Raw genomic sequence first — 19,448 nt, forward strand, 5'->3', positions numbered from 1 at the left:
AGTTCTCCACGGCGGCTTATTAAACAGTTTGCCGCCGGTGAAAGATGGCGGGTCCCGTCTCCGGGATTAAACACACTCTTGTTTTGCTTATAAGCGAACAAATGTAATGAGCGTGGTTTGCCTGCATGTGGGTTTTTGTCTGGTATCTGTCAGGTTGGTGTGTGTGTGTGTGTGATGTTTCTCCCGCTGCGTGCCGTTCACCGTCTACAAGAACCCCGTTTTGAATTCCCCAAATTCACAATTACGACGTCAGCCGTCGAGCAAACTATTTGGGAATGTGATTCATCAAAGCCGGCGCAGCCGCTACGCTATTACCGACCTTGCTGTGGTTCCGAGTCGCGATGCAAAATGGGAAATTAGCTTTAATATGTAACCGAGGGAATCTCACGGAGGCTATTTTTGAATTTATCAGCTCGGGAGGAGCCGATGTTTGATACGTGCATCCAGGAAATTTCAAGGTAACTCGTCATCATCTTCTTTATCTCGCCGTTTTGTCTTTGGCGTCAGAACGGGCTTTCTTTCGTTTCGTCGTGAACGTCGAACTCACGAGACGGAAGCCCTCCGAGGTGTTTGAGTGCAACATCGAGCTGAGATTTAACGGTCGGTCTTTGGCCGTCCGGGCTCCGGTCCTCTCTCCCCCTCTAATCTCCAAGGTCGGCTTCAAAAATCACCGGCGAGCGTCTCCCCGACGACCGCGCGCGAGGACTGCGTGCGCCGTCGCCCGTTAAAAAAAATACCGTTTATGTGCCGTTTCGCACGGAGGTACAGAGCGAAGGGCTGCGCCCTCGGAGCGCCGCGCGCCGCCGCTCGTCTCCGGAACAAAAAGCCAGGCTCTCGCTTCTCGTGTGTTTTGCCCGTCAACTCAGGAAAACGCCGACACCCAGCGTACGAGACGATATCCGCGCGCCGTACGCTAGCTTATGCGCTTCAGACGTGCGTCCGTGCGCACCTCTGGATAATTTAGGGTCGGCGTCGAACCCGGAGGACGCCCGCGCAGACCCGGGCCGTAGAAGCAGCACCGGGGACTCTCTTGCCGTCAGGTAGAAGCGCTGACTCCCGCGCGACAGCGCTGTCCGCTTTTGCTATTTTAAAATACAAAAAGGTAACGGCCACGTGATTAAAATCTCCGTTTCATTTCTCGCCCGCGGCGCTCTGCTCTCCGACGTCTCGAGTCTGATATTATTGAACGGCAAACGACCGCGAAACCCGACTCGAGCCGATTGTTTTCATTCCGTGTCAAATGCAGAGAAAAAGAAGTTACTCGTTGAAAGTTTCTTTTAATTGTTTTGAAAAATACAGCAGATGCGTGAAAGCGGGCGGACCCCGCTGACCTGAGGTGCCGTTCTAAATGAAGCCTCAAATACAATCACACAACACATCTATTATTATTTTACCCGACGCACAATGGCACAATCTGATTTTATCACTTATAACGCTTAATTAAACAAATCAACACGTGATTACGGTGAAACGGAGGATCTGGTCTGAGGGCCGGACAACCCGCGAGGCCCCGGAGCCCCAGATGACCTTTATAAAAAAGAAAAAAGGGGTCGAAAGCCGGGTCGAACAGAGGAACGCTAAGGCTAAGTGAGCAGAAAAAGTCAAGCTGAACGTTCCAGGAAAAGTGTTGAAAAGCTGCAAGGCTAATTAATTCATCCGAAGCTGAGGTACAAATTTGAATCGACTCACACTCGCATGGCGGGAAATGAAAAACACACCTTCCGTTCAAATATGGCGACATCGACTCCCTCCCTTTTACGCGTGAAGCTGCAAACTCCCCACCGATTGGCTAACGGTCTGCGCACGCCGGGTGGGAGAGCCGACACTCTGCGTCGAGAAAAGAAGGGATTTCGCCAAAACTCGGCGTGATCTAAATGGACGGATAATTGGCTTTTATCGCGAGATAAGTCCAAGGATTGCAGCTGAGAAAATGGCCTGCGTAAAGAAGACGGACCTTTCCTTAGTCGCCTGCGGCGCAAGCGGACCGCTGCATTTACGCCGTCGTGGAGGAACCTTGAGCGGCGGGCGGAGGGGTAGGCGGGGCTTCGGCGTCTTCCGACGACCGCTCGGACCGCCGCGTTCACGGGGATGTCACATCTCCGCCGGACATCCCGAACCTTTCGGCGACATCGGGCATTAAATCGCACTTCTTGCAAATCGACTAAAATTGCAAAAAGACTAAAAAGAAACAACGCGCGGTTGCAAACGCGTCGTACATCGGCGGTATATTCATTTGTTACCACCCGCGGAGATGAGATTGCCGCTGTTTTCGTGGCGACTCCCCTCCGCTGCCGATCCTGTCGACGCTACAAATTTAGAGAGGCTTAAAAAAACATACGTTTTAATTTGCCGTGTGCGGCCGACGCTCGGCGGGACGATAACCCATCAACTCATCTGCGCCGCTACGGCCGGAACTATTTTCATTTGAATCTCATTGAATATTTTCATAAAATGTCCAAAGCCGGATGAAACGCCCGACAGCTAAAATGAAAAATAAATGCACTTTGTCCGGACCGGTGCCGGTGACGAGCTAACGCCGGCCAGGCACGGATGCCGGATAACTATACAGCAAATGGGAAAGCTTTGAGTTCCGCGGCTCTACGAGATGCTACGATGAATCTCCGGGGCTTCGGGTGACTAAACGATAAATTAGTTTTTTATCGGCGGTGCGTATTCGACCGCCTCTGGAGAGCGTTTCGCCGGCTCAGCCGCGATGTATGTGGGCCGCGTTCTGACGAACGTCGCTGAACGATGACTCGGGGAAACGAGTTAGCGGAGCGACGGCCATTCTGAAAGAAACATCTACGGTCGCGGGAAACGAAACCTCGCCGAACCCCGAAAGCGAAAGCCCGGCGGGCGTCCCGGCCCCTTCGGGTCTCCCGCGCTATAATTAGCCGCTTGTTTACGACAGCGCGCAAAATATTCTCGCAAGAGGGTGTGGGTGCTTTGAAAGACGACGGCGGAGGGAGTCGCAAACCTGAAAAAGGCCGGCGCGGCATCAAATGTTACTGGGACGCGTCGCGGCTAACACACACACACACACACCCACACACACACACACACACACACACACAGCTGTGCGTCCTAGAAGTCAAAGAGCCACCGCGCACCCCGATACGTTCTTCCATGATGCATCTGAGATGAGAAGTCCTAATTATTATTTCCATTGTGCCCCACTCCTGAGACAAGGACCACTTGCTGTGAATGATTATAATTATTACTGTGGAATAGCAGCCACGCTGTCGCGTCGTCGCCGACATCATCCAACAGATCAGGGTCGAATCCAACTTGAAATTCACGTATGCGGCTCGAAAACATTTCTCATTTGACTTCCGCTGGGATGCGCGTCTGACGGGCGGCGTTTCCGCCTCCGGCACGTGACGGTAGACGCCAAGCGAAGCGGCCGCCCGTCTGTCCCGGCGAGCGGCGACCCATTTTTCTCCGGCGGCGTCGATAAATCTAGCCGGTAGAATCCTCAACTGCGTTCGATTCGCAAATGAAATTATAAACCCTCTCGACGAGGAAAGGGTCTTTGAGAGTTTTGATGACCCTCGCAAATAACCGGTCAAGAACGAGGCGCTTCGCTCGCAGTTTTCACGTTGTTTGCGGCGAGGTTCGGACCGAAACCGCCGACGGACGCCAAGAGGGGCGGCAGGCGTTCGGCGCGAGCCACGCCAAAGGTCCGGGTCCGCCCGCGTTCTCCTTCGTACTGGCGAATGAGCTCATGGCCACGCGGAATGGCGTTTAAAAGCACCTCGCGATTTAGGATACACGCATGTCGTGACTCGGGCGCCATCGAGGAAGTCGTCGCCGCCTAAGTTAAGCTGTCTGCCACGAATATTTCAGGACAGAAAATCCAAAACAGCCTCCGGGTCATCGCTCCATCTTGCAAGTCCTCCTCCAAAAACCGTGGCGGCCCCGTCCCAAGTGTATAAATGTTCGGTGCTGAGAGCCGCCAATTTGTCCCTGGCTCTTTAACGCAACGCCGCCGCCAAGTTAAGTTCCACGCTGCGCAAATAAAACGCACCGTCGTCACGATTTGGATGTCAAACGGGGGCGTTTCCGGCATCCGCGAGTCGGGCGTGCCGTCAAGATGACGTGGAAAAATCAAATTTAGCTTTATTTTTGCAGAATGTCGTTGAGAGGAGATTTCCGGGCCGGAGAAAACCCGCGGCCTTTGGCGTCACGCGCTCAAACGCGACAGGTAATAGAAACCGCCCTCCGCCCTCCGCCCTCCGCCCTCCGCCCTCCGCCCTCCGCCCTCCGCCCCGCACGGGAAATTCATTTTGAACACTCGTCTCAGCAGCATCACTCGTTCGGCCCTGACTCCCGCCTCATCAGTCTCACGGAGTTTCCCCCGTTTTTTTTTCGGTTTGTTTTCCGGCACGCCGAGGGCGAACGACCCGGCGGGGTGTTTGACACGCCGCCCCCTGTCGAGCGTCAAGAGTGAAATATGAGCCTCCGCCGCAAAGTCTATCTTGACCTTCCTCTCGTGTTCGGGTCGCCACCGACCCCTTTTAGTTTTTAAATCCATAAAATAATCACTTGAATTTTTTTTATTGCATCGAGGCTTCTTGATTTTGTCAGGAACCTTCAACAAAATTCAACAAAAACATTTTTTTCACTGCATTATAAAATGCTCCAGTTGAAAGGATGTCCTTTGCAGTGTTAGGGTCGGTTTCGACCCGGGTATAAAAATAAGATGACAAAGCAATAATTCGAGCCAAAATTCAAATCTTAAATGCACTGTCAGCCAACCAACTCCTCCCGCACTCATGTGAGCTTCTGGGGATGCTCATTTGTCCGGGATTGCTGCAAAAAAACAACAATGAGCATGTCCAGACACGTCAGACACGTATTTATATTATTCTCTTGAGGTTAAATTTTCTGTTTTTTATTGAAATCGAGAGGTTATACTTATAATAAAAAGGCCCGGAGAACCACAACGAAAATTTTTAAACCCAATATTTTCACGGATAAGGAAGCCTAACGAGGTAACCCAGAGATGAGAAAAAGAATTGGAATTTAAGTTTTTATTTTTAGTGTATTTCAAAGCCGATTTAAGACGCCGGGGATGCTACCAGAAAGCTAGCGCAGGAGGAAGGTTAAAAGGGAAATCTGTTATGGGGAATAAGACCCCACGTGAATATTCTACGTGAATCCACAAAGAATGCGTACGGTATCCCGTTCCGTACGCAACGCAAGCGATCAACTGAGCGCGCGCACGTGACAACGGACCACCGTTAATCGTTCATTCCTTTTCTATGCCGCGTATCCTTGCGGGAGCAGCTGGAGCAGCCGGAGCCTGACCCTCCGTCCCCGGCCAGAGGCTGCTCGGCCACGTGCCGACGCGTTCAAACATTCACTCTTTCGTTCACACGTCCGGAAATGCGTGCGTTTCCAGCATGAGCGGAGAACCTGGAGCAGGAATGAAGCCGGAAGCTTCCTCGCGGTCCGTGTCAATCAAAGAAATCGGACGTAGCGCCGCTAAGCTAACCTTTAAGCTAAGGCCCGCGTGCGGATAGAGAGACCGGAACTTCCGTATCGACTTAGCAAACGGTAGCACACATTTCTGCATAAAGTCCAAGCGTTGCTCTGGTTGGCGAAACAAGTCCGCGTCGGTCGGCCGGTAATTACGTCGGACGGCAAATAAAGTGCGGCGTCTCTTTGTGGCCGGTGTAGAAAAACACCCGGGGCGCTCGGAGCCTCTCGCCCATTAGGAAGGCCGGCCGCGGCGGGAGGACGCGCCCTGAACCTCCGGCGCTAACGGCCGTGGTCTCGGCGTTTGTTCCCCTTCCCTCTGTGTTCTGGCCGTCGGTCCGTCCCTCCCTCTAATCTTCCCGCCGCGTCTTCCTCTCTTCGGCGGCTCCTATATGTTTCCTCGCGAACAGCGACCTACCCTATGGTTTGCTCCCCTTCTCATCATCCACCCCCTTTGCTTCATCTCAGACCCCTCCCGCCCGCCCGCCCGCCCGCCGCCGAATCAAAGATAAGGCTAATGAAGGTGGCTTATTATTACCGCGTTCGGCTCCTGACGGTAGACGCGTCCGGCGTGTCGCGGATATGCGGCTTCGGCGTGAGATATATAGAAAAGGAAAAACATGTTCGAATTAGACGAGGGGCAATGAATCTATTAGGGTTATTATATGAAAAAAAAACAGAGCTGTTATTGCCAGTGTGTGCACCATTACAAAGGGAACAATGCACGGGAGCACACTGCGAAACCAATTAAAATCCAGCCCAGTCACATCGCTTCCTCCCTCCTGAGTCATATTGTGAATATGCCGCTTTCACACCATTCATGTCGGCGCACCTGTGTCCACCGCATTAAAACCCCACCTCTTTTGGCTCCTTCGCAAAATTTCCCAGCGTCAAACCGCGCTCTCCGTTTCAAGAATCCCGCCGCTTGAAACACGAGGGGGCCCGTGAGAGCGCGAGCGGAGGACGGGGGCGGGCGGGCGGGCGGACGGACGGACGGACGGACGGACCGGCGGGGCGGCGGCGGGTTCGCATTATCTATCCATCTGCAATATGAGGGTCTGATGTGGAGGCAGGAAATGAGCTACCGACGTCAAGCCCGCGTGCTGGCGGTCCCAGTGGCCACCAGCCTACATATTGAGATCAAGTAGGCAACGCCGAAAGTGGTTTAATAGATCCCGGCTTAATTGGACTTTTATTTGTTGATGGCAGAAATCCTGATGCATTACTTTAATTATCCCGGCACAACTCCATTCGTTTATTATCGCCGAGTGACGCCCGAGCGCCGTCCGACTCCGTCTCGCTCGCGCTTTCAAACACCTCGGCCAGACACAAAGGCGAGGCGCGTGCGGATCTCCGGCGCCGGCGCGGACGGCGAGGAGAAGGGAAGCGCTCGGGGGTCCGAGTGTGTGGGCGGGGGCCCTTGGCGGCCGGGACCCCCGACCTCACGGAGGCCTCGCGGTTTCGGCGGCGTCTGACGCTCCCGTCGCCAGCGAGTTGAGCCGCAGACGCCTCGCCTGTTAATGATGGTGCAATTTTTTAATTAACGAGATGATTGCTCGCGAGCGGTTTCGCCTGAGCGCCTCACACTGACACAGATTTCCTGAAACCGGGCGTTCTTTGAGGTAGATTGGCACGGTTCCATTTCACTTTGCTCCCCCCCCCCTTGGATATGTGTGTGTTTGCGTGGCAGTATGCAATAAGAGTATGTTTCGCTGTGTGTGTGCATGACGCGTCCTCCTGGAGCACCTCCTGTCTGCAGGGGCAAAGCAGACAGCAAAGAGCTCCTGGGCGCCAGCGTCCCTCAGGACGCTCTGCAGCTCCCTCCTCACCGCCATGAAAAGCAATCAGATCCCGGCTTCTCCCCTGGTCTTACCTCTGCCTTTAATTACACCAGTCCGTCGCGGCACGAGCGCAGAGAAAGACTGCCTCTGCTGGGCCGCAGACAGCACTTCTACTATTTCCATATTTTCCGACACGAGCTCCGTGTGGCATCCCGAAGCCGCCGACGGCGCGCACGCCGGCCGGACACGCGCTAAAAGTGAGCCGCGCTCGTCAAATACACCCAGCCGAGCTTTACCAAACTGCGTGAACAAAATATGCGACGGGGGCAGCGGTCGGCGCTCCCAGCTCGCGCTTTCCGTGGGGTCGCCACCTTCTCCGCGTGTCCGCCTGGCTTCACCTCCCATGCAGCAGGTTGATCTGAGACATGTGTGTGTCTATGCGAGGCCCCGGTCCGAGCTGCACACACCGGCTCCAGCAGAGCTCCATCAGGATGAGCAGTAGAAATAATGAATGAAGGAATGAATCTACAGAAGTGCGAACCTGTTTAACTTCTGCGTCTAAACACGGCGTCTGAATGGTTGTGCGTCTTCGCACGATGTGTGAGGGAGGGACCGCTCGCTCTCTCTTTGACTTGTGAATGCAAGGGCGGACGGTTGCAAGTGTCTATCGCTGTGATCGACAGGGTGAACCCCGCCTCTCGTCCAATGGCAGCAGAGAATGGCTCCGGCATCGCCGCAGGAGAAACGGCCAGCGAATGAATGAATGAATGAATGAATGAAAGCTACAGCAGGCAAAAGCCCAGTGCACGGAACAAATAAATGCATCAGCTCTCCGTCTCATTTGATTCTGTTTGTTTTGTTTTACGGCGGTGTCACATTCTTCGGCGGCGAGCACGGGGTCGGCGTGCGGCAGGACAGATTGCCGAGGCCTAACACGTGCACACGTGGGCAGGGGAAGATAAGAGTCTATGTACACCAGCTCTCGGTGTTACCGCCGCGCCGAACACTCTGGTAGCATTTCAATCCCGCTTTTCAGACCCGAAACAATGCCGCGGAAAAGGGGAACGGCGGCGAAACGTGTGGGCGGACCGCGTCGGTCACCCGATTTAAACTCGAGGGACGCAAAAGCGATGAAGTGCAGATAAGGACGGCCCGACAAACGTAGCGTGATGCATTGGCCGGCCGATCGACGCCACACCTCCCGCTAGCTTCCGCGTCTCCGATCTTCAAACCGGGCCGGATGGCGAAGAGCCGCGCGGAACGCCGCCTCGGCCCCCCGGCGCCATCGCACACGATAATAACACCCGCATCGATGTGTCAACTCGATTTGTCCCTCTTCTAGGCTCCCTTTGACTCAATCAATCCACGGCCTTCCATCTGTTTTCCACCGCTGTCTTCACACGCGGGGAGCAGGACCAGGACCCGGGCGGGACCAGGACCCGGGCGGGACCAGGACCCGGGCGGGACCGTGGCAGGCGTTTTCGGGGCAAACGGTGACCGGCCGGAACAAGAGACGGGGAAAAGATCCGTAAGCGATCAAATAAGCAAACGAAGTCCGAAACATAAATCAAACGGTGTCATGTCGGGTCAATAATTGCGCTCTGAGCACATCGTTAATCGCGGCAATAAAATCACCTCTTCCCGTGTGAAAGTCTCGTATTCAACGGCGTTTCAATAAACAGCCGCATTTGTAGCTCATTAAAAATGGGAGCCAATTAAAAAATCCGACGCGAGACAAAGTCGACGGCGAATCCAAACTCTTCCCTCAGAAGCGGCGCTCGCCGGGCCGCGGCTCATTATTTTCCGGCCCGCCTGGTCGGGCCGGCGGCGCGGCTGACTGGGACATCCAGTAAACATCTGTCATGAGGGTTTTCCTTAAAGGGGAGCGCAGACACAGTAAGCTACTGATCCAGTGACCCAACAGTGGAGGCATTCACTCACAGCTCACTGCACCTGCATGTGTGTGTGTGTGTGTGTGTGTGTGTGCTATGATCACGTACAGGCCAATTTGGAGAATCCGTGTTTATAAATGAATCATTTATTCACCACATCACAGGAGGGGCCTATCTGTAAGATGATGCCTTATCCCACACTGGGGCTCCAGAGCCCATTCATGAATCATTCATAAGACTGGACCATTCCTCTGTATTCATGTCTTATTAATCTTTTTTTTTTTTTTTTTTGGGGGGGGGGGGTGCTGCGAATGCAACGTTGATTCAAAATGACGTCCACGGGCCAGAATTTGGTGCTCGACACACACACACACACACACACGCGGACACACACACACACACACACACTGCGAGGCTCCAATATGTACCACCACACGTGGTATCTGTATTGGTGTTGTTTGTCAGAGGCTGAAGAGCCCGGATCAGAGCCTGCATGGCTTTTTTTTTTTTTACATTTTATGTGAATTTTGCAGGGGCCGGACAATGCATGCATGCACGCACGCACGCACGCACGCATGCACGCACGGATGGATGGATGGATGGATGGAGGAAGGGGAGGGAGGCGGACGGATGGACGGACGGACGGATGGATGGATGGATAGAGTCCCAGGGAGGATACCGCATGCACAGGTCCGATCCGATCGTACAGGTTTAGGGGGGGGGGGGGGGGGGGGGCGCCTATCGATCAATATCGAACTGTCACGTGCACGCGCCCGCACGGACGCGCCGCGAGCAGGGAGCAGCATAGTAAAGCGTCGGTGCCTTACCTCCGGTGCGTAATGCGCCCCGAACTGCGTCGACTCCCGCGCCGCGACGGGATCCTTCTCCTCCTCCTCCTCCTCCTCCTCCACCCCCCCACCACCACCTCCACCTCCACCTCCACCTCCTCCACCTGCGTCTTTACGGTGGGGGTGACGGAATTAAAGATGCGTCTTTCCGGCGAAATGCAAACACATCCCCTGCATGTTGCCGACCCCCTCCTTCCCCTCCCCCCACCCCCCCCCACCCCTCCCCGCTTCCTCCCCCCGCCGCCACCAGCGGCACCGGCGGCACCAGCGGCACCGGCGGCACCGGCGGCGGCTCCGGCTCCGGCTCCGGCTCCGGCTCCGGCTCCGGCTCCGGCGGTCGCTCGGGCGGCGGGAGCCGCCGGGGCCTCCGACACCAGCAGGTGGACGCGCCTCAGTGATGGAGCCGGCGCGCCGCTCCTCTCCTCCGCCGCTCCATTTTTTTCCCCTCTCTCGCGTTTTTTCTCTTGAAATGACGGAAGAATCGGTATTCCAGGGAAGGGCGCTACAGGGCGGCGGCGGCGGCGGCGGCGGCCGCGTCCGCCAGCCGCCGCTTTCCTCGGGAAAAACACGGGAAGTGTCGTCTGGGAGTCCCGATCCGCGGCTTCCCACTGCGGCTCATCGGCTCTCTGGAGGCGCCGCTGCCATTGTCACGGCGTTATTCTCCTTTTTCTTCCTCCTCCTCCACCACCTCCTCCTCGTCGTCGTCGTCGTCGCCGTGGATCTCGCAGCCTCCCGTTCCTCCTTCTCTTCTTCTTCTCCTTCTTCTTCTTCTTCTTCTTCTTCTTCTTCTTCTTGTGTTACAGCTGGACCGACCCCCCCCCCCCACTCCTTGCGGCGTGCAGTCTCGTAGGCGCCCCCCCCTCCGCGCCTCCTCCTCCCCCCTCCGCTCCCGCACGGCCGACCTATGATGAGCGCGCTCGGGCTGCAGACGCGGGGCCGCGCACCGCCCGACGGCCGCGGCTGAGCAAATCAGGCGTCCCGGTCCGGAGAGGACCGTATCATAACACGGCGACTGCAATGACATGAATAATGAATAGGCTGCTCGTGTGTGTGTGTGTGCCTGCGCCGGATGACGGGCCCCGCGAACAACACTTGCGGGATGGGAGGCAATATTTGGATTCTCTCTCTCTCTCTCTTTCTCTTCCCTCTCTCCGTGTCTCCCCATCCCTCCATCCCTCCATCCCTCCATCCCTCCGCAGGCTGCACGACAAAACCAACGCAGGGAAGCGACTCTCCTCCTCCCCCCCTCCCCCCCCCCGGTCCCGCACGGAGACGCCGTGCTTTTTCATCGTCTCGAGTCAGCGCGTGTAAAGCCAGGGATCCGTGCGGGACGGAAATGTGTGCACCCGCCACCGCACATGCGGTCGATCGAAATAGCGTTGAATATGGATCGTGCAGAAATGCGCCGATGCATTCTTCACTTTGACATCACATGCCGTTGATTGAAACTCTGACAAATATTCTAGTAGACGTGCACGCACAAACGTGCAGAACGCGTTCATTGATACAAACTAGAAAACCGTCGCCCTCTTTAAAAAAAATCGCTCCGGTGTTTTTCAGAAAACACCGACTCGTGTTGAAGAAGGAGTCGATTTACACAAGGAAAAAAATAAAGGGTTGTGCTTAAATATGTGTTACGTAAAATGATCTGTATATACTTTATACAGCGAGACAAAAAAAAACGCATTCGTCTTCAAGTTCATATATTCTTAATGAAGAGTAAAAATGGGATTTCGTTTTCCGAGCTGTTCGTTTGAAAAAATGGCCAAAAGATGACTTGAGCAATTATTAGAAGATAGTGCTGTGATGTTGACGTAGACGTATCAAATAATGAAATTGTTTACGCACACCTTACATACACACATACACACGCAGATTCACCGATCCTTAAGTTCATATATACTTCATTTATCATGAATGATCCTCACATTTGTATTTTGTTAATTTATAGATTTCTGCCATAGCGGTGCTTCATTCTAGCCAATGTATGGTACGTCTATGTATGGATTCTATGAGAAAATTGGTCGTTTATTCTACATAAACACGCACAAAGAACAAATGCATTGAGTCATTCATTGTCGCAAATATATTATATCATATGTTTATTATGTATTGTTTAATGAAGGCGGCTGTGTGTGTGTGTGTGTGTGTGTGTACTGTAAATATAAATATATATATGTATATATATATATATACAGACTCAAACACAGAGATTGCTAGTTCTCCGTGAGGCACTATTTCTATGTCAAAACGAAAATAAACGCTTTCAGCACCTGTTACATCCAGCAAATTAAAACATTTATTTTCTCAACCTTTGACAAATAAAATAAGGGGATGACCCAAATCCTTGTTGCCATTGTGTTTCGAGAAAGAAAGAAAAAAAAACATAGTAAATTGCCGCGTTATCCTTTCTGCTTGCAGATTCCCGGAGAATCAACAAGCCCATATTGGAAAATATGCACGTTTCCGTTGATCGGCGCTTGGTTTTTGTCTCCTTAAGCGTGATGATGCCGGACGGCGAAACAATTTGTGTCGTCTAAACGGCTGATTTCCTCTGTGAGATGTGACGGGAGGCGTTTGGGACCTTCAGCCGGACGAACCCCGTCCTCCAATCCAACTCTCATCCGCACAATTATTAACATCACATGTTCGGAGACGCCGGTTCGCCTCATTACTGAGCTTGTCGTCTGACCGTACATCCAAACCAACTAGCAGATGCATGATGCAGATTTAAAGTAAGTATCTATATTTATCACACACACACACACACACACACACACACACACACACAGAAGTCATATAGTTGAGGAGCATTCATTTGTCGTCCCTATTAATGTAAAGTACAGGACTTAACGGTAATGATCTCCATAGTAACGCCATAGTTACAGAAATCAGATTTTTAAAATACCTCTCCAACAGCAGCCATCATTACAGGCGTGTGTGTGTGTGTGTGTGTGTGTGTGTGTGTGTGTGTTTTCCAGAAGCCTGGCTATTAGCTCCCCTGCTAGTGAGTAACAAGTGCAGAATGTTGTCGGTGATAGATACGTAGAAATACTTTTCTGCCGAGCCTCACCGAATCATCGCTCCCGTCGCTCCTTTTGACGCCGAGGTTTCTGGAATGTCTCTTGCGGGGATTTCGGTGAAGGCGCACGTGCGGAGAAGCACGTGCGCGCCCTGCGCTTCGGACGGCCGGCGTGCGGTTGCTCGGACGTCGGTCCTTCGGCGGCCGCGGATCAACACAGCCTGAGGGCGACAACATCTCAAGTGCCCGTTTCGGCCATCTAACAAGTAAAAGAAAGCATTTCTAACCATCCGTCGATTAAAGGCCTCGACGTTCGCCTGCGCTCTTCTGAGAACTTTGACGCGTTTTCCGACGTTTCTCCGCTATTCGAAGCGCAATTTCCTACCCGGTTCAGAAAAATATGTCCACGCGACATATTTGATGCCTTCGCACACCCAGATGCCGACCCAAACGCTCTCCGTCATCAGTTGATGATAATCGCTCGGACCTCGGCGCCGCTTCGGCGAGCACGTTTCTTCGGAGGGCCGCCGTCTCAAATGCCTCGACAGACCCAAACCTCACTGAATCAGGTAAATGGCAAACCGATAAGTCCGGCCGCTGATTAGTAAAAGTGAATTAGTGTTTCCTGATTTGAATCGATCGTTCGGTTTCTCGCAGAACATTTAGCATTCGGTCGACCCCGCCGAGGTTTTTGGGTCGGCAGAAGTCATCGGCGATCCCGGGAATCGATCGGACGCGCTCGTGTATTTTACCGACAAATGTACCGCGTTTTGCTTTTCGACAAAGTTGGAATGTTTTCATCATTTGGGAACTCGTTTCGAGTCCCGCTGCCTCAAAGATCCGTCTTTTCGTTTTGGTCTCGTACCTCTGCGGAGGCGGGAGCGTCACGATCGGCTCCGAGTCAACCTCCGAGTCAAACTCCGAGTCAACCTCCCGTCGGACGGACGGGCTGACAGATGAGGTTCGGCGGCGGCGTTTGCAGATGACATTTTGATCCGTGGCGAGAGCCCGAGTTAGCAGGGGAGAAGGACGCAAGTTGACGGGCGGAGGATTTTAAGTTCTCCAACGGTGTGGAGAAGAGGTGAAGAGCACGTCCAAGCAAGCCGGAAAGGCTGGAGAAGAGCGTCGGCTGTGAGAAAAGGCCGTCGGCGACCGGCGAAGTCGTCCGGAGGAAGCGGAGGTGAAGGTGGCGAGGAGGCCGGGAGGGGAGTCCTTCAGACGGACGGCACGCGGTAGATGTTCTGGAGATAAAGTCGCGGTGAACGTGCGAGCGGGATGCAGGACGTGGAGGTCGGAACTGCCGGGCCGAAGGTCTGGAGGACGAGCCGACGGTCGGAGGGAACGGGGGCATGAAGCCAGATGAAGAGGACGCGGCGGAGAAGGTCAGACGGAGGCAGACGACTCGCTCTCCGACAGGAAAAGGGCAAGACCTTTGTTCCGCCGTTTCCTGTTATTTTAGCGACTGGAACTTAATCTGATCGACCGCGTCACAAACTTCTCTTATCGTGTCTCCTTGGGCGTCACGTCTCTCTTTTTTCACCGCCTTATCTGTAAATTAGACTTGAAGTCCGGCCGCCGTCGCCGTCCCTGGAAAAAGGAGCTAATAATCCAGGTTGTTCACTGTAAACCAGGAGGTGGATGTAATCTGACAGACTGGGCACATTCTCCAAATTATAATCGTGATTTTGTAGTCTGATCAGTGAAAAGGTCATTCTGTCTCACAGCCGGGAAGCACTCGAACCTCCGGTGAGTATGATCCGGCCAGGAAAAGCCCTTATTTTATAATTCATGGTTCCCCTCCAGGGACTGTTTACCATTTGTCTCGGAGTTGAAAGAAAGAAAGAAAGAAAGAAAGAAAGAAAGAAAGAAAGAAAGAAAGAAAGAAAGAAAGAAGTGCACAAATGACCGGTTACATTTTCATCTCACGGGAACAGAATCCGAGGCTCGACGGAAGGCGGACGAGACCCAAAAGCAATAATCCAAAGCAAATAAGTGAAGGTCAGGTTAAGGACAGAATGCAAATGCTTGAATGAGATTTGGGTCCGACCGTGGGAGCCAGATCTCAGAGAAGATGATGAGATGTTGGAGGTGTTGGAGGCCACGCCGTCTCTGGACCGGCTCTGAGCTAACAATCTGAGAGCGCCGCATTTAGAGCCGCCGGAGAACTCGGTATGACGCTCGGTCCGCTCGCTTCGGCTTTCAGGCGCTGCCGCCCGGCAAATAGACCAATAGGCGTCGACAACTTTGCGCATTTATGACGTCACGACGAAAAAAAACAAAACATTTTCAGCTGTTCTATTTTACCGCGGTTCAATTTGACACCTTTTTCTTCTCCCTCCTGAAAAACGAGAACCATTAACCATAAACTCCAAGTGGAAGTGAAAAGTCGCCGGTCATTAGTCTGAAAGAGGTGGAATAAAAGGTGGAAACATAATTGTCTGATGATTTTAACACCTTATGCTTTAAAATAGTAAAGCAAGGCTGTGAAGGTCTAACCAGTGTTCCCTTCCATCAGGCTCAAGAGAGCCTTGAAACAGTGACGGATCACGTTGAGTCCTGAGTCACCGGCAAAAAAGGGCCGGGCAGGAACGTGCTTCAACGCAGACCTTCACGTATTCATTCATTTGTTATCTATTCATACCGCTTCTCCTGGGGACATGGTGTATTCCACCACAGGCTCGCGTACCGAGACGGGCGTTCACCCTCTCATTCACGGGGTTCGCTTCATTTGGGTTCTCCGATAATGTTTGCGGACCCATCCGTGGGTGGATGTGGTCTCCGATCGTTCTCGGTGCAACATGTGCGCGTGGACCGTGTGGACCGTGTGGACCGTGTCTCGCAGGTGCCAACGAGTGAACGTGAGGGAACCCAAAACGTCAGAGATGATTTACCGTCCCGGTGGAAAACCCGGGTCTGTCTTACGGACGCTGCGTAATCATCTACAACACAGGGAGTTCGTTGGCACCGGGAAGTCATTTTGCAAATGAAAACGATGTGTTTGTGAAGCGCAGCGGAAGGCGGAGGTGGAGGCAGGACCGACGAAGGAGGGGAATGAAGGTGGAACGGTTTGGGGGTGGAGGACGAGGACGTCAGAGGGATATATGGGTTTGGAAACGGACAGAGGGCGGCCGGTGAAGATCCAACCGCCGGTCAGGAGGCCGAGACGAAGACCAGAGATTTACGGGATGGATGGGAGAGACAGAAAGTTGTTTGGCGTGAGAGAAGAGGAAACCCTGGCGAACCCCGAAAGAACATGTTTTCCAGAGGCGCCGGAAGGAAATCGGGTTTGATTCTCGCTGTCGTCGTTGCGGTCGACCTTCGTCACCTGTAAATCCCCCCGAAGGCGAGCGGCTACCCGTGTTTTCATCCTAATAATAATAATAATCCCAGCCCCGATGAGACGCCGCCTCCCCGGAAAGTCTGGAAAGTCAGGAAATGCATTTTAATTTTCTGCTACGCGTATCGGGACCTCACTCGTTTCCTACGACGCTTTTCAGTCGGCGTTACAGCGGCAGCCTTTTGGCATCGCTCAGGTGATCAATTTAATTGCCTGAGATAGCCAGAATCCTCCTGCTGTGGTTTCACTGAGCCGGCGCGCCATCAGAGCTGCTTATATCCAAGGCGAACTGAGCGGAGGCGTGGTGCCCTTCCACGTGAATAGCCAGGGAAAAAAAAAAAAACACGTTTGTCGGTTGAATCGTTTAACCTGAAAAGAAAGAGAGGAAAAAAAAAAAAAAAGGCACAAACATTATTTTCGTCATTCGTTATCATATCTTTCTGGATCCAGCACAGGGACACATAGAGACACGACCATTCACGTGTCACAAAGACACACGACCGTTGACTGTCATTCACACACACACACACACACACACACACACACACACACGTCATATAGCCGACCGTTGACCGTCTTTCATGCGCAACCATTGGTTCTTTCACGTGACATACGGCTACATAAACCATTGGTTCTCCCATTCACACATCCAGAGACATAAACCATCTCTTACATCATAAAGAGACAACCGACGATTCATTCTCGCAGTCACGTGTCACATGACACAACACCGTTCAGACACACACACACACACGCCTGGCACTTTCACGGTCTCCGATGAAGCGACCCCCCCCCCCCCCCCCCCCCCCCCCGGAGAACCCAGAGTATGCACCGATCCCACTGACATTTTCCCAATAACCTAAAAAAAAAAAAAAAAAAAAAAAAAGCAATCCCTCTAGTGGCCAAAATGAAAATTACAACAACAAACACCCAGAAAAAGCCAGCCCAAAATAATGAAATGGAATTAACAGCCAGGAGTCACAGTGTTGGCTGTTAAATCACTTGTAACGAAACCACCGAAGCCCCACAGCTCTGACTTTCACTTTAGGCCAGTTTAGAGACTCGCCTGGTCTCTTCGTCAAACTCCCTCCTTTCACGTCTGACAGCTCCGACGAATGAAAATGCCGCTTTCACACCTCGCGGATTCAAAGCGCTTTACTTCAGATTGCATTCATCCATTCTAACGCGCGCGCACACACACACACACACACACACACACAGGGATGGTGGCACAGCTGACTTGCAAGACGCAAACCGGCCCACCGGGAGCAATCTGGGGGTTCGCCGTCTTGCCCGAGGACATTTCGGGACATTTCAAACCGCCGACCTTTTGATCGGCCGGCCACCGCGGTGCGAAACCAAACGTGTCGAGACGTCCTTCACGGATATAGCGCTGGATCTATCGCTGCCAAGGAAAAAAAAAAAGAAAGAAATACACCTTGTATTTGCGAGCACACGGTTGTTTGAATATTCATTCTCATTTTGACCAGGAGCATTGATATAGTACACAGAGATTACGCACATAAATTTATACTCCCACACAAAACGGTGGAAATAACTACATCTTCTGCGAGGCGGTGATGCATATTTATTGCGGCTCCGGCGCCCTTGGCCACATCGCTCCACTGAAGTAGGATGGGTGTGAACTGACTGTCTGATGCGGACGGATCGCCCTCACTTCCAGCCCACTCTGCACGCTATCGTGATGAAAAGGAGCGTGGCGGACTTCTGCGACAAGCCGAGAGGAGGGGGCGGCGGCGGCGGCGACGGAGGCGCCCCTCCCGGGGCCGGCCACGACGGGGTTCCACCTCCAGGGTATCCGCGGACCAAAATCGCTGGCAATGGGAAGAGGGGGTGGATGAGAAGATGCCGTCCCGTCTGCACGTCGGCGAGGTCTTTTGAAATCTCTCCTTCGGCGGAAGGTCGTCGAGGGCGTTGCGGGCGACTCGCAAAAGGCGCTGATCACACGCGCCGCGGACGACACGCGAGGATCGTTTACCAACGGGCCCTATTTTATTTTTAATACCAAACGCCCTCGGCCACTTCGGCACGCGTATCCTCGACCGGGTCGGACTCGCGCGACGCTTTGTCTCGGCGACGACGCCGACGACCGCGGTTTACGAGCCCGTCGTATCTCCCCGGACCTCGGCAAATCACAGTGAATTATGTCCACTCAATAATTGGCGGATAACCTTTCGGGGGCGGCTGTTACCGGGAGTCACTAACGAGTAGGCCGATAATCTCTTCCTAGGTTAGATTAGAAGGATGCCATTAGCATCAACTCTTCTGTCTGGACATCTGACGCATGAAAGGAGGTCCATTCAGCCGGAAATCATCCGGCCGGGTCGCTTTCAAGTGAAGCTCCATCAAAGTCTACCGGCGGCGGCGGCGCGGCGCCATAAAGCGCGGCGGGATGTCGTCTGCCATGTTTGTCATGTGAAGGTTCCCGCTTCTGTCGCTTTCCATTTTAAAGACCTCGGGGAAGGCGTGGCGCCACGCGTTCGGTCCCCCGGGGGAAGCGCGCAGATTACGGACCGAGATCCCGTCGCTCTCGCCGTTGGACGTTCGACGCGGCGATTATTACCGTCGCGTCCGCGAGACTTTCACTTCCTCGACCGATGGAGAAATCAAATTTGATTTCGGGGAAAACAGATCGATACTCTGCTGTCCGTAAAAATCCTCAAGTATATTTCACACGGGCCGCCTGCTTATTAAACGCGCACGACGGCTCAAGCCGGATTTGTTTTCGATTGCGTGTTTTGTATTTCGCGAGCCGAGCGTTCAAACAATTTAATATGTAGCATAAATCCAGTTATGTTGTGTTTTCTTCAGGTTGTCGTCGTAGCCATCGTTCGAGACGGAGGCCGCGTTTCTAAATGCTGGTTCGTTTGGTCTTTCCAGAATAAGGTATTTACAGTGTCAGGTTCTATCTACTCCCTGCGACGTTAACTTGACCTTTTACCAACGGATTATTCTCTCATTTGCTCAAACGCGTTCGAAGCAATTGGCTTCTTCGAGGAGTTTATTTGGAACATCGAAGAGAAGAAACAAGCTGGGTTTCGTGAGGATTTTTTTTCCCCGTAAAGC

The 19,448-nt window shown here is 53.1% G+C and overlaps 1 protein-coding gene across 2 annotated transcripts in view; it reads right to left on the reverse strand.

Moving 5' to 3' along the window:
* The window catches only part of nexmifb (neurite extension and migration factor b), a 53,729-nt gene extending 43,669 nt beyond the window's left edge, over positions 1 to 10,060 (reverse strand). For both annotated transcript variants that reach the window (XM_086158363.1, XM_086158362.1), the window contains exon 1: positions 9,982 to 10,060. The gene's annotated coding sequence lies outside the window, so the exon portion shown is untranslated. The remainder of the gene's footprint in view (positions 1 to 9,981) is intronic.
* Positions 10,061 to 19,448: the final 9,388 nt, after the last annotated feature.

The sequence above is a fragment of the Fistularia commersonii genome, chromosome 13 (genome assembly GCF_037954325.1).
Source record: "Fistularia commersonii isolate RoL2024-O1a breed Wild chromosome 13, RoL_Fcom_v1.0, whole genome shotgun sequence".
Classification (NCBI taxonomy): domain Eukaryota; kingdom Metazoa; phylum Chordata; class Actinopteri; order Syngnathiformes; family Fistulariidae; genus Fistularia; species Fistularia commersonii.